A 15340-nucleotide genomic window follows, 5' to 3' on the forward strand; every position below is an offset into this window, starting at 1 on the left:
GAGCCCCACGTGGGACAGGGAATGTGTCCAAGTCCATTTGCTTGCAATAATAATGATAATAGTATTTGTTAAGCACTTACTTTGTGTCGGGCACTGTACTAAGCGCTGGAGTGGATACAAGCAAATCAGGTTGGACACAGTCCCCGGCCTATGTGGGGCTCACAGTCTCAATCTTCATTTTATAGATGAGGTAACTGAGGACCAGAGAATAATAATAATAATAATTATAATAATGGCATTTATTAAGCGCTTACTATGTGCAAAGCACTGTTCTAAGTGCTGGGGAGGTTACAAGGTTGTCCCACGTAGTGCTCACAGTCTTAATCCCCATTTTACAGATGAGAGAACTGAGGCACAGAGGAAGTGAAATGACTTGCCCCAGGTCACACAGCAGACAAGTGGCAGAGCCAGAATTAGAACCCATGACCTTCTGATTCCCAGGCCTGGGCTCTATCCATTATACCGTGCTACATTTCAATAGTACAGTACTTGGCACATAGTAAGCGCTTAACAAACATCATCATTAATATCATCATTATTATTATAAAAAGACACATTCCCTGCCCCCAACAGGCTTCCAGCCTAGAGGGGGAGACAGATATTAATATTAATAAATAAATTACAGAGATGGACATTAGTGCTGTGGGGCTGGAATGTGGGGGATGAATAAAGGAAGCAAGTCAGGGTGACGCAAAAGGGGGTGGGAGAAGAGGAAAGGAGGGTTTAGTCAGGGAAGGCCTCTTGGAGGAGGCATTCCTTCAATAAGGCTTTGAAGTGGGGAGAGTCACTTGATTCCTCCTTGGTTCCCCCAAAGAGGCGTTCTACGTTTGGCCGGATTTTCAACAGACAAGAGCCATGATGCATGTACAATCAATCAATCAATCGTATTTATTGAGCGCTTACTGTGTGCAGAGCACTGTACTAAGCGCTTGGGAAGTACAAGTTGGCAACATATAGAGACAGTCCCTACCCAACAGTGGTCTCACAGTCTAAAAGCGCACATTACCCACATGGCATCCCTGTGTATCTTTCTATCATCCATGTGGAAATCCGGCATCCCCTTTAACCTGACTTCCTTGAGACAGAAGGTTGGGTGGGTTTGCTGTGCAGTTGTTCTGGTCTGGATAATAATAATTATCATTATTATAGCATTAGAGAAACAGTGTGGCTCAGTGGAAAGAGCATGGGCTTTGGAGTCAGAGGTCACGGGTTCAAATCCCAGCTCCGCCGATTATCAGCTATGTAACTTTGGGCAAGTCACTTCTCTGTGTCTCAGTTCCTCATCTGTAAAATGGGGGTTAAGACTGTGAAACCCCCCCCCCCCCCGCCCCGTGGGACAACCTGATCACCTTGTAACCTCCCCAGCGCTTAGAACAGTGCTTTGCACATAGTAAGCACTTAATACATGCCATTATTGTTATTATTATTAAGCGCTTACTATGTGCAAAGCACTGTTCTAAGTGCTGGGTTAGACGGTTACCAGGTGATCAGGTTGTCCCACGGGGGCTCACAGTCTTAATCCCCATTTTACAGATAAGGTAACTGAGGCCCAGAGAAGTGAAGTGACTTGCCCAAAGTCACACAGCAGACATATGGCAGAGCCGGGACTTGAACCCATGACCTCTGACTCCAAAGCCCGGTCTCTTTCCACTGAGCCGCGCAGCTGAAGCACTAAGGAGTGATCCAGTATATTGCCATTTTTCAGAAATAACAAGAATAATTGCTACTGTTTGTAGGATTTATAATAATAATAACAATGGCATTTATTTAGCACTTACTATGTGCAAAGCACTGTTCTAATTGCTGGGGAGGTCACAAGGTGATCAGGTTGTCCCACAGGGGGCTCACGGTGTTAATCCCCATTTTACAGATGAGGTAACTGAGGCCCACAGAAGCGACGTGACTTGACCAAAGTCACACAGCGGACATACGGCGAAGCCAGGACTTGAACCCATGACTTCTGACTCCAAAGCCCATGCTTTTTCCACTGAGCCACGCTGCTTCTCCATTTATGAAGCGCTTACTATAAAACCATTGAAACCATAAAAAACTGGGCCTTTCATCCTCGTCCGGACTGAACGTGCACATCAGGCTAGGGGGAATCATTCTGAGCTTCTAAACAGGCTATAAAGGAGACCGCCATTAGAATATGACTTCTCCTTTTAACTTATGTGACCCAAGACACAGGCTTGATTAGCGTCCGCAACAGTAATGGTGTATTTCAATCAGCGTTATCCCTTATTATAATCATAAAATTGCTAATGATGACCTCCTCCAGGAGGCCTTCCCAGACTGAGCCCCTTCCTTCCTCTCCCCCTTGTCCCCCTCTCCATCCCCCCCATCTTACCTCCTTCCCTTCCCCACAGCACCTGTATATATGTATATATGTTTGTACATATTTATTGCTCTATTTATTTATTTATTTATTCTACTTGTACATTTCTATCCTATTTATTTTATTTTGTTAGTATGTTTGGTTTTGTTCTCTGTCTCCCCCTTTTAGACTGTGAGCCCACTGTTGGGTAGGGACTGTCTCTATATGTTGCCAATTTGTACTTCCCAAGCGCTTAGTACAGTGCTCTGCACATAGTAAGCGCTCAATAAATACGATTGATGATGATGATGATGAAACTGTCTAGAGCGTTTCCTGAAGATACTGTAGGTGTGCGTCTCGGTGTGCGTATGTGTCTGAAGAGGTACTGCTGAGGTGGAAATGGGCTGAATTGATCCTTGTAAGAGTGGAATTTCGCTGCTGGTCCAGGGAACACACGATACTGATGAGGATGGTATTTGTTAAGCGCTTGCTGTGTGCCAGGCACTGTACTAAGGGCTGGGGTGGATACAAGCAAATGGAGTTGGACACAGTCCCTGTCCCATGTGGGGCTCACAGTCTCAATCTCCATTTTACAGATGAGGTCACTGAGGCACGGAGAAGTAAAGTGACTTGCCCAAGATCACACAGCAAACAAGTGGCGGAGTCGGGATTAGAACCCACGATCTCCTGAAGCACATCTCCTCCAAGAAGCTTTCCCTGACTAAGCCCTCATCTGTTCTTCTCCCAGTCCCTTGTGTTTCCTTGCACTTGGATTTGCACACAGTAAACGCTCTGTAAACACGATTGAAAGAATGAATTTGCACCCTTTATTCACCCCTTCCTCATCCCCACAGCATTTATGGAGCTATCCGGAATTGGTTTACGACAACCTCCAGTGGCTGCCTGTCAACCTACGAATCACTCTCGGCTACAAGGCTGTCCATCCCCTCGCCCCCACCTACCTCCCCTCCCTTCTCTCCTTCTCCAGCCCAGCCCGCACCCTCCGCTCCTCTGCCACCGCTCACCTCCTCACCGGGCCTCGTTCTCGCCTGTCCCGCCATCGACTCCCGGCCCACATCCTTCCCCTGGCCTGGAATGCCCTCCCTCCCAACAACCACCAAACTAGCTCTCTTCCTCCCTTCAAAGCCCTACTGAGAGCTCACCTCCTCCAGGAGGCCTTCCCAGACTGAGCCCCCATTTTCCTCTCCTCCTCCCCATCCCCCCGCCTCTGCCCTACCCTCTTCCCCTCCCCACAGCACTTGTATATATTTGTACAGATTTATTACTCTATTTATTTCACTGGCACATATTTACTATTCTATTTATTTTGTTAATGATGTGCTTCTAGCTTTAAGTCTATTTGTTCTGACGCCTTGACACCTGTTCACATGTTTTGTTTTGCTGTCTGTCTCCCTCTTCTAGACTGTGAGCCTGTTGTTGGGTAGGGACCGTCTCTATATGCTGCTGACTTGTACTTCCCATGTGCTTAGTCCAGTGCTCTGCACACAGTAAGCTCTCAATAAATATGATTGAATGAATGAATGAATGTTTACTTGTATTAATATCTATCTCTCCCTCTATCAATCAATCAATCAATCAATCAATCGTATTTATTGAGCGCTTACTGTGTGCAGAGCACTGTACTAAGCACTTGGGAAGTACAAGTTGGCAATATATAGAGACAGTCCCTACCCAACAGTGGGCTCACAGTCTAAAAGGGGGAGACAGAGAACAAAACCAAATATACTAACAAAATAAAATAAATAGAATAGATATGTACAAGTAAAATAAATAAATAAATAGAGTAATAAATATGTACAAACATATATACATACATACAGGTGCTGTGGGGAAGGGAAGGAGGTAAGATGGGGGGGATGGAGAGGGGGGCAAGGGGGAGAGGAAGGAAGGGGCTCAGTCTGGGAAGGCCTCCTGGAGGAGGTGAGCTCTCAGTAGGGCCTTGAAGGGACTCTAGATGGTGAGTTCCTTGTGGGCAGGGGACATGTCTACGAACTCGGATGCAATGTACTCTCCCAAGGTCTTGGTTATAGTGCTCCACACACAGAAAGCACTCAATAAATACGATCGATTGATTGATGACAAAATGATTCCCAGTTTTTGGACCATCAAAATATGCGGAGGAGCGGCGTGCCTCGGTGGAAAGAGCCCGGGCTTGGGAGTCAGAGATCATGGGTCCTCATCCCGGCTCCACCACAAATCAGTTGTGTGACTTTGGGCAAGTCACTTCACTTCTCTGTGCCTCAGTTCCCTCATCTGTAAAATGGGGATGAAGACTGTGAGCCCCACGTGGGAAAACATGATTACCTTGTGTTTGCCCAGTGCTAGTAAGTGCAAAAAAATACCATCATCATCAGAGCACTGTACTAGATAAGCAGCATGACGTCGTGGATAGACCCCGGGCCTGGGAATCTGAAGGTTTTGGGTTCTAATCTCTGCTCCGCCACTTGTCAGCTGTGTGACCTTGGGCAAGTTACTTCACTTCTCTGTGCCTCAATTACCTCATCTATAAAATGGGGATTGAGACGGTGAGCCTCACGTGGGACCAGGGACTGTGTCCAACCCGATTTGTTTGTATCCACCCCAGCGCTTAGTACAGTGCTGGCCATACAGTAAGCGCTTAACAAAGACCATAATAATTATTATTACTATCACTAAGCTCTTGGGCGCGTACAACACAAAAGAATTAGCAGACATATTCCCTGCCTATAATGAGCTTACAGTTTAGAGAGGGAGATGGATGTTGATAAAAATAATTTACAGATATGGACATGGACGAGAAGCAGCGTGGCTCAGTGGAAAGAGCCCGGGCTTTGGGGTCGGAGGTCATGGGTTCAAATCCCGGCTCCACCAATTGTCAGCTGTGTGAATTTGGGCAGGTCACTTCACTTCTCTGGGCCTCAGTTCCCTCATCTGTAAAATGGGGATTAAGACTGTGAGCCCCTCGTGGGACAACCTCATCACCTTGTAACCTCCCCAGTGCTTAGAACAGTGCTTTGCACATAGTAAGCGCTTAATAAATGCCATCATTATTATTGTTACTTAACTTCTCTGGGCCTCAGTTACCTCATCTGTAAAATGGGGATTAAGACTGTGAGCCCTCCGTGGGACAACCTCATGACCTTGTAACCTCCCCAGTGCTTAGAGCAGTGCTTTGCACATAGCAAGCACTTAATAAAGGCCATCATTATTATTATTACTTAACTTCTCTGGGCCTCAGTTACCTCATCTGTAAAATGGGGATTAAGACTGTGAGCCCCCCGTGGGACAACCTCATCACCTTGTAACCTCCCCAGTGCTTAGAACAGTGCTTTGCACATAGTAAGTGCTTAATAAATGCCATCATTATTATTATTACTGAACTTCTCTGGGCCTCAGTTACCTCATCTGTAAAATGGGGATTAAGACTGTGAGCCCTCCGTGGGATAACCTGATCACCTTGTAACCTCCCCAGTGCTTAGAACAGTGCTTTGCATATAGTAAGTGCTTAATAAATGTCATCATTATTATTATTAGTGTAAGATCTTTGGGGCTGAGGGTGGGGTGAATATCAAATACCCAAAGGTCACTGATGGAGGTGCACAGATGACACAGAAGGGAGTGTGAGAGGAGGGAAAGATGGCTTATTCAGAGAAGGAGAAGTACAACATTAGCCAACATAGTTGGGAAGGGAGCTAGAACCCAGGTGTCCTGACTCCCAGAGGGAGGCTCTAGCTACTCGAAACCCAGCTGGGCTAGTATTAATGAACAAATTTCTAGCTGGTCTATCCATCTACAAAAATCTCCAGTGGCTACCAATCAATCTGCGCATCAGGCAGAAACTCCTCACCCTGGGCTTCAAGGCTGTCCATCCCCTCGCCCCCTCCTACCTCACCTCCCTTCTCTCCTTCTCCAGCCCAGCCCGCACCCTCCGCTCCTCCACAGCTAATCTCCTCACCGTGCCTCATTCTCGCCTGTCCCGCCGTCGACCCCCGGCCCACATCATCCCCCTGGCCTGGAATGCCCTCCCTCTGCCCATCCTCCAAGCTCGCTCTCTTCCTCCCTTCAAGGCCCTACTGAGAGCTCACCTCCTCCAGGAGGCCTTCCCAGACTGAGCCCCCTCCTTCCTCTCCCCCTCATCCCCCTCTCCATCCCCCCCGTCTTACCTCCTTCCCTTCCCCACAGCACCTGTATATATGTATATATGTTTGTACATATTTATTACTCTATTTATTTATTTATTTATTTTACTTGTACATATCTATTCTATTTATTTTATTTTGTTAGTTTGTTTGGTTTTGTTCTCTGTCTCCCCCTTCTAGACTGTGAGCCCACTGTTGGGTAGGGACTGTCTCTATATGTTGCCAACTTGTACTTCCCAAGCACTTAGTACAGTGCTCTGCACACAGTAAGCGCTCAATAAATACGATTGACTGATTGATTGATCCCAAGAGGATTTGTCCACTAACAAATTCTCAAACATGAAATTTTAACCACTACTGATTCATTCATTCATTCACTCATTCAATTGTATTTATTGAGTGTTTACTGTGTGCAGAGCACCATCCTAAGCACTTGGAAAGTACAATTCATCAATAGAGACAATCACTGCCCACACCGGGCTTACAGTCTAGATGAGGGGAGATAGATGTTAAAACGAGTAAACAGATTTCTGTAGATATCAATATAAATATATAGAATTATAGATATCTACTGATCTCTCAAAAACATATGAATACCTGAACTGTAGTACATAAACTAAAATATATCCGGGGGCATTTTATTAGAGAAGCAGCTTGGCCTAGGGGCAAGAGCACTGCTTGGGAGTCAGAGGACATGGGTTCTAATTGCTGCCTGGCTACTTGTTTTCTTTTTTTGTGTTGTCTGTCTCCCCCTTTCTAGATGGTGAGCTCGTTGTTGGGTAGGGATTGTCTCTGTTGCCAAATTGTACTTTCCAAGCCCTTCGTACAGTGCTCTGCACACAGTAAGTTCTCAATAAATACGACTGAATGAAGGAATGAATGAATAATCCTGGCTCTGTCACTTGTCTGCTGTGTGGCCTTTGGCAAAGCACTTAACTTCTCCAGGCCTCAGTTACCTCATCTGTAAAATGGGGATTAAAAATGTCAGCCCCATGTGGGACAACCTGATTACCTTGTACCTACCTCGGCACTTAGAACGGTGCTTTGCACATAGTAAGCACTTAACAAATACCATCATCATTATTATTATTATATAAGTATATCTATGATGCAAATAAGTATAGATATCGTGCAGAACATAGAAAAAGAAAAGGATCCAGAAGGAACTAGAAGAGATTATTAACTGTTTTTATTCTGCACTCACTGTGTGCACTTTTAGACTGTGAGCCCACTGTTGGGTAGGGACTGTCTCTATATGTTGCCAATTTGTACTTCCCAAGCGCTTAGTACAGTGCTCTGCACATAGTAAGCGCTCAATAAATACGATTGATGATGATGATGATGTGCAGAGCACTGTACTTAGCACTTGGGAGAGTACAATAAAACAGCTTGGGTTATATAATATATAATATATACTATATTGTATTATGTAGATTATTCAATACCCCTATGCAGGTGAAGATGATATCTACTGATTTTAGATTCTCTGATTCTTGCCAGGAAGCTTGCCAATGAAGCGAGAGGCATTAAGACGACAGGATGTGCACAAAATGTAAAACTTCACGTTTGGTTTTGAGTTGAGATTGGGTCACAAGTGTGAGAGGAAAGAAAACGCCCGTGTTTAAGTGCCTGGAGCATATTTTGTCTTACGGCTGTTGAGTCGTCTCCGACCCATAGCGACTCCATGGACGTATCTCTCCCAGAACGCCCCGCCTCCAACTGCATTCGATCTGGTTGTGGATCCACAGAGTTTTCTTGGAAAAAATCTGGCAGTGGTTTACCATCATCTCCTTCCGCTCAGTCAACTTGAGTCGCCACCCTCGACTCCTCTCCGGTGCTGCTGCTGCCCGGCACAGGGGAATTTTGACTTGTAGCCGATGTCCTGCCATTCGTTAGCCACTGACCAAGCTAGGAATGGAATGGACAGGCCTCTGCTTCACTATCCCTCCCATAGTCGAGACTGGGAAAGGCCTGGAAACTCTTGAGGTGCCACCCTTAGAGGGGAGCCTGCAGCGTAGATGGTCAATAAATGTTATGGATTGGTTTCTGGACGATACAGTGAGCTTTTCTGGGGAGAGGTTTAATTAAACTACTGAGCTGGAGAAGCAGCATGGCTTAGTGCCTAATGCCCGGCCCGGGAGTCAGAAGGACCTGGGTTCTGATCCTGGCTCTGCCACTTGCCCGAAGTAGGTGAGTCGCTTCATTTCTCCGGCCCTCAGTTCCCTCACCTGTAAAATGGGGATCAAGACCATGAATCTCATGTGGAGCGTGGACTGCGCCCTACCTGATTAGCTTGTGTGTACCCCAGCGCTTAATAATAATAATAATAATTATGGCATTTATTAAGCGCTTACTATGTGCAAAGCACTTTTCTAAGTGCTGGGGTGTTTACAAGGTGGTCAGGTTTCCCAGGTGGGGCTCACAGTCTTAATCCCCATTTTACAGATGAGGTAACTGAGGCACAGAGAAGTTAAGTGATTTGCCCAAAGTCACACAGCTAAGTGGAGGAGGTGGGATTTGAACCCATGACCTCTGACTCCAAAGCCCGGGCTCTTTCCACTGAGCCACGCTGCTTCTCCAGTGCCTGGAGAGGTACAGTGTCTGGTACAGAGCAAGTGTTTAAAAAATACCATGAAAATAAAAACCTGCTGAGATCCAGGAGAGCTGACTTGATTCATCCAAGTCCCCTGACCTACTCTGCCTGAGTCAATCATGTTTACACATTTATTGTTCTATTAATTTTATTAATGATGTGTATATATCTATTATTCTATTTATTTATATTGATGCTATTGATGCCTGTCTACATGTTTTGTTTTGTTTTGTGGTCTGTTTCCCTCCTTCTAGACTGTGAGCTCATTGTTAGATAGGGATTGTCTCTGTTGCCGAATTGTACTTTCCAAGCGCTTAGTACAGTGCTCTGCGCACAGTAAGTACTCAATAAATACGATTGAATGAATGAGTGAATGAATGTTTATTGAATGGTTACTGTGTGCAGAGCATTGTACTAAGTTCATTCTCAGTCTCCCCTGTGGGCTCCTCTTCTGCCTCCCATCCCCTAACTGTGGGGGTCCCTCAAGGTTCAGTTCTGGGTCTCCTTCTCTTCTCCATCCACACCCACTCCCTTGGAGAACTCATTTACAATCATGGCTTCAACTGCCACCTCTACGCAGATGACACCCGCAACCTTGGTGTCATCTTCGACTCCGCTCTCTCATTCACCCCTCACATCCAATCCGTCACCAAAACCTGCCGGTCTCACCTCCGCAACATCGCCAAGATCCGCCCTTTCCTCTCCATCCAAACCGCTACCTTGCTGGTTCAATCTCTCATCGTATCCCGACTGGATTACTGCATCAACCTCCTCTCTGATCTCCCATCCTCTTATCTCTCCCCACTTCAGTCTATACTTCAGGCTGCTGCTTGGATCATCTTCGTGCAGAAATGCTCTGGGCTTGTGACTCCCCTCCTCAAAAATCTCCAGTGGCTGCCTGTCAACCTACGCATCAAGCAAAAACTCCTCACTCTCAGCTTCAAGGCTGTCCATCCCCTCGCTCGCTCCTACCTCACCTCCCTTCTCCCCTTCTCCAGCCCAGCCCGCACCCTCCGCTCCTCTGCCACTGCTAACCTCCTCACTGTACCTCATTCTCGCCTGTCCCGCCGTCGACCCCCGGCCCACATCCAACATCTGGCCTGGAATGTTCTCCCTCCGCACATCCGCCAAACTAGCTCTCTTCCTCCCTTCAAAGCCCTACTGAGAGCTCACCTCCTCCAAGAGGCCTTCCCAGACTGAGCCCCCTTTTTCCTCTCCTCCTCCCCATCCCCCCCACTCTACCTCCTTCCCCTCCCCACAGCACCTGTATATATGTTTGTACAGATTTATTACTCTATTTATTTTACTTGTACATATCTACTATTCTATTTATTTTGTTAATGATGTGCATAATATTCAAATCCTGGCTCCGCCACTTGTCAGCTCTGTGACTTTGGCCAAGTCACTTAACTTCTCTGGGCCTCAGTTGCCTTCATCTGTGAAATGGGGATTAAGACTGTGAGCCCCCAGTGGGACAAACTCATCACCTTGTAACCTCCCCAGTGCTTAGAACAGTGCTTTGCACATAGTAAGCGCTTAATAAATGCTATCATTATTATTATTATTATTAAGCTTTAATTCTGTTTGTTCTGACGACTTGACACCTGTCCACATGTTTTGTTTTGTAGTCTGTCTCTCCCTTCTAGATGGCGAGCCCGTTGCTGGGTAGGGACCATCTCTATATGTTGCCAACTTTTACTTCCCAAGAGCTTAGTACAGGGCTGTGCACACAGTAAGCACTAAATAAATACGATTGAATGAATGAATGAATGATCCCCAAATCTCCATCTCCAGCCCTGATCTCTCTCCCTTTCTGCAGGCTCACATTTCCTCCTGCCTTCAAGACATCTCTACTTGGATGTCCTCCTGTCACCTCAAGATTAATATGTTCAAAACAGAGCTCCTAATCTTCCCACCCAATCCTGTCCTCCCCCAGACTTTCCCATCACGGTAGATGGCACCGCCACCCTTCCCGTCTCACAAGCCCGTAACCTTGGCATTACCTCGACTCCTCTCTCTCATTCAACCCACACATTCCTAAATCTGCCTTCACAACATTGCTAAAATCCGCCCTTTCCTCTCCATCCAAACCGCTACCACGTTAATACAATCACTCATTTTAACCCACCTGGTTCACTGCATCAGCCTCCTTGCTGACCTCCCAGCCTCCTGCCTCTCCCCACTCCAGTCATTCATTCACTCATTCATTCAATAGTATTTATTGAGCACTTACTGTGTACAGAGCACTGTACTAAGTGCTTAGGAGGCACAAGTTGGCAACCTATAGAAACGGTCCCTACCCAACTACAGGCTCACAGTCTAGAAGGGGGAGACAGACAACAAAACAAAACATGTGGACAGGTGTCAAGTCATCGGAATAAAGAGAAGTAAAGCTAGATGCACATTTAACAAAATAAATAAAATAGAGTAATATATCTGTACAAACATATATACAAGTGCTGTGGGGAAGGGAAGGAGGTAGGGCGGGGTGATGGGGAGGAGGAGAGGAAATGTTCAGGACCTGTCACCATGTTTCTCAAAACACTCCAGTGGTTTTCCATCCACATCTGCATGAAACAAAAACTTCTCACCATTGACTTTAAAGCAGTCCATCCCCTTGCCCCCTCCTACCTCACCTCACTACTCTCCTAAGACAACCCAGCCCACAAATGCTGCTCCCCTGGTGCCAAGCGTCTCACTTTTCCTCCATCTCTCCCATCTCGCTTCCAACTCCTGGCCTACATCCTGCTTCTGGCCTGGAATGTCCTCCCTCCTCTAATTCAACAGTCAATCAATCAATCAATCAATCAATCGTATTTATTGAGCGCTTACTATGTGCAGAGCACTGTACTAAGCGCTTGGGAGGTACAAATTGGCAACACATAGAGACAGTCCCTACCCAACAGTGGGCTCACAGTCAACCACTCTGCCCCATTTCCAAGCCTTATTGAAGGCCCATCTCCTCCAAGAGGCCTTCCCTGATTAATCCCCCCTTTCCTCTTCTCCTACTCCCTTCTGCCTTGCCCTGACTTGCTCCCTTTGTTCTTTCCCCCTCCCAGCCTCTCTGCACTTATGTACATATCTGTCATTTCTTTATTTGTATTGATGTCTGTCTCCCCTCCTCTACACTCCAAGCTCGTTGTGGACACGGAATAATAATAATAATAATAATAATAATAATAATAATAATAATAATAATAATAATAATAAGGACGATGAATGGAATTTATTAAGTGCTTACTATGTGCAAAGCACTGCTCTAAGTGCTGGGGGGTTACAAGCTGATCATGTTGTCCCACGGGGGACTCACAGTTGTAATCCCCATTTTACAGATAAGATAACTGAGGCCCAGAGAAGTTAAGTGAGTTGCCCAAAGTCACACAGCTGACAAGTGGCAGAGCTGGGATTTGAACCCATAACCTCTGACTCCAAAGCCCGGGCTCTTTCCACTGAGCCAAGTGTCTCCTTATTGTTGTATTGTACTTTCTCAAGAGCTCAGTACAGTGCTTTGAATACAGTAAGCACTCAATAAATAAGATTGGTTGTAATAAATGATTATCATTCCAAAGGTAATAATAATAATAATAATAATAATAGCATTTATTAAGCACTTACTATGTGCAAAGCACTGTTCTAAGCGCTGGACATGGATGACATGTGACATGTGGTGACATGGTGATAGGTGATAGGTGACATGGATACCAGGTAATTGAGTTGGATCCCATCCCTGTCTAGTGTGGGTCTCGCAGTCTCAATCCCAATTTGACAGATGAGGTAACTGAGGCTCAGAGAAGTGAAGTGACTTGCCCACGGTCACAAAGCAGACAAGTGGTGGAGCCGGGATTTGAACCCAAGACCAACTCCCAGGCCCGTGCTCTATCCACCATGCCACACTGCTGCTTCTGACTACATCACGCTCCTTCTCTTTCATCTATTTAGTAATTCTGCGGTGTTTTAGCTCTTGGATTCAAACTTCAAAAAAAACAATTTTATAATGTGGTTTCACCAATAACCCAGTCTTGTAAGGTTGACTCCATTAACTCAGGGACTCGGCATAAATGCCAATATATCTTATGGAATTCATTCATTCATTCACTCGTATTTATTGAGCGCTTACTGTGTGCAGAGCACTGTACTAAGACCTGGAAGAACAGGTCTGAGTCTGGTTACCCCTCACTGGCAGGGCCGCCAATTCATGTACGCAAGGAATGATGATATCCTTGAATAATAAATAGGGGTAGAGCAAGACATTATTATTCTATCTTTGCAGGCAAAGGTAGACATAATCAATCTCCATTTCCTTAGGAAAATAAAGGGTAAACACTATTAATTCTACGAGAGAAATAAAAAGAGACTGGTCTAAGGGGATCAAAATTAGTAGCCATCAGAGGGTGTGATTTTTGAGGGAAAGTGAGAAAAATAACATACATGGGGGAGAAAAGTAAGGTCAGAATTAAAATTAAGGAGAAGCAGCATGGCCTAATGGTTAGAGCCCAGACCTGAGAGTCACAAGGACCCAGGTTCTAATCCTGACTCGGCTACTTGTCTGCTGTCTGACCTCGGGCAGGTCATTCAGCGCTTAGAACAGTGCTTTGCACATAGTAAGCGCTTAATAAATGCCATTATTATTATTTCACTTCTCTGGGCCTCAGTTACCTCATCTGGAAAATGGGGATTGAAACTGTGAGCTTTTATTGTTGTACCCTCCCAAGTGCTCAATAAAACAGCAGAGCACACAGTAAGTACTCAATAAATACAAATTGAATGAAATACCCTGAAAGTAAAACCATGAGTCCCTGTCACTTGATTTAAGTGCATTTAAGAGCAGGGAACGTATCTACTACTTAATAATGATGATGATGATATTTGTTATGTGTTTACTATGTGCTAAGCACTGTTCTACTGCTTCATTCAATCAATCCAAGACTGATTGATCCAAGTGAAGCAGCGGGGTTCAGTGGAAAGAGCCCGGGCTTTGGAGTCAGTGGTCATGGGTTCAAATCCCGCCTCCGCCACTTGTCAGCTGTGTGACTTTGGGCAAGTCACTTACCTTCTCTGGCCTCAGTTACCTCATCTGTAAAATGGGGATTGACTGTGAGCCCCCCGTGGGGCAATCTGATCACCTTGTATCCCACCCCAGTGCTTAGAACAGTGCTCTGCACATAGTAAGTGCTTAATAAATGCCATTATTATTATTATTATTATCATTATTATTATTATTATTACTACAAGCAAATCAGGTTGGACACAGTCCCTGCCCCAGATGGGTCTCACAGCCTCAATCCCCATTTTGCAGATGAGGAAACTGAGGCCCAGAGAGGTGAAGTGATGTCATCTGTAAAGTGGGGATTAAAACTGTCATTTTCAGTGGATTTACTCAGCAGAAATGTCCAACCCAATTTACCTATATCCACCCAGAAGTTAGTACAGTGCCCAGCACATAGTAAGTGTTTAACACATTCCACATTTGCAATTATTATTATTATATATTATAATTATTATCATGAAATAGTAATTATAATAAATAGGAAAGGGGATATTTATGTGAATGAGTCCTTGAATCCTCTAGACTATAAGCACCCTGTGGGAAAGGAACAGGCCTGATAATTCTATTGTATTGTACTCTCTCAAGTGCTTAGTACACTGCTCTGCACATAATAGCTGCTCAATAAATGCCACTGACTGATGATACTAATTCTATTGTATTGTACTCTCCCAAGCCCTTAGTACAGTGCTCAGCAAACAGAAAACACTCAATAAATAAGTAAAAGATTAGATAGGAAACTGCTACAGCTAAATTCCAAATTGATAAGTTCCTGAGTGGAGCTCAATCCTGGGGTGGTAATTACAGGGAGAAATTAGGATTAAAACTCCTGATCATCTAAATTCTTCTTTTTTCATTTAATGGTATTTGTTAAGTACTTACTATGTGCCAGGCACTGTATTAAGTGCTGGTGTAGATGCAAGATAAGCAGGTCGAACACAGTCCCTGTCCTACATCGGGCTCACGGTTTTAATCCCCATTTTTCAGTTGAGGTAACTGAGGCACACAAGTTAAGTGACTTACCCAAGGGCACACAGCAGACAAGTTGCAGAGTCAGGACCTGACTTGGTACCTGATCTGTGACTCTTTTTGTACTTTCCTATTCTCATTTGAGTCAATGCCCCAATTTTTAAAAGCCTACTTTTTTATGTCTGTCTTCCCTTCTAGACTGTAAGCTCCTCTTATTCATTCAATCATATTTATTGAGTGCTTACTGTGTGCAGAGCACTGTACTAAGCGCTTGGAAAGTA

Source organism: Tachyglossus aculeatus, chromosome 4 (assembly GCF_015852505.1).
Source record: "Tachyglossus aculeatus isolate mTacAcu1 chromosome 4, mTacAcu1.pri, whole genome shotgun sequence".
Classification (NCBI taxonomy): Eukaryota; Metazoa; Chordata; class Mammalia; order Monotremata; family Tachyglossidae; genus Tachyglossus; species Tachyglossus aculeatus.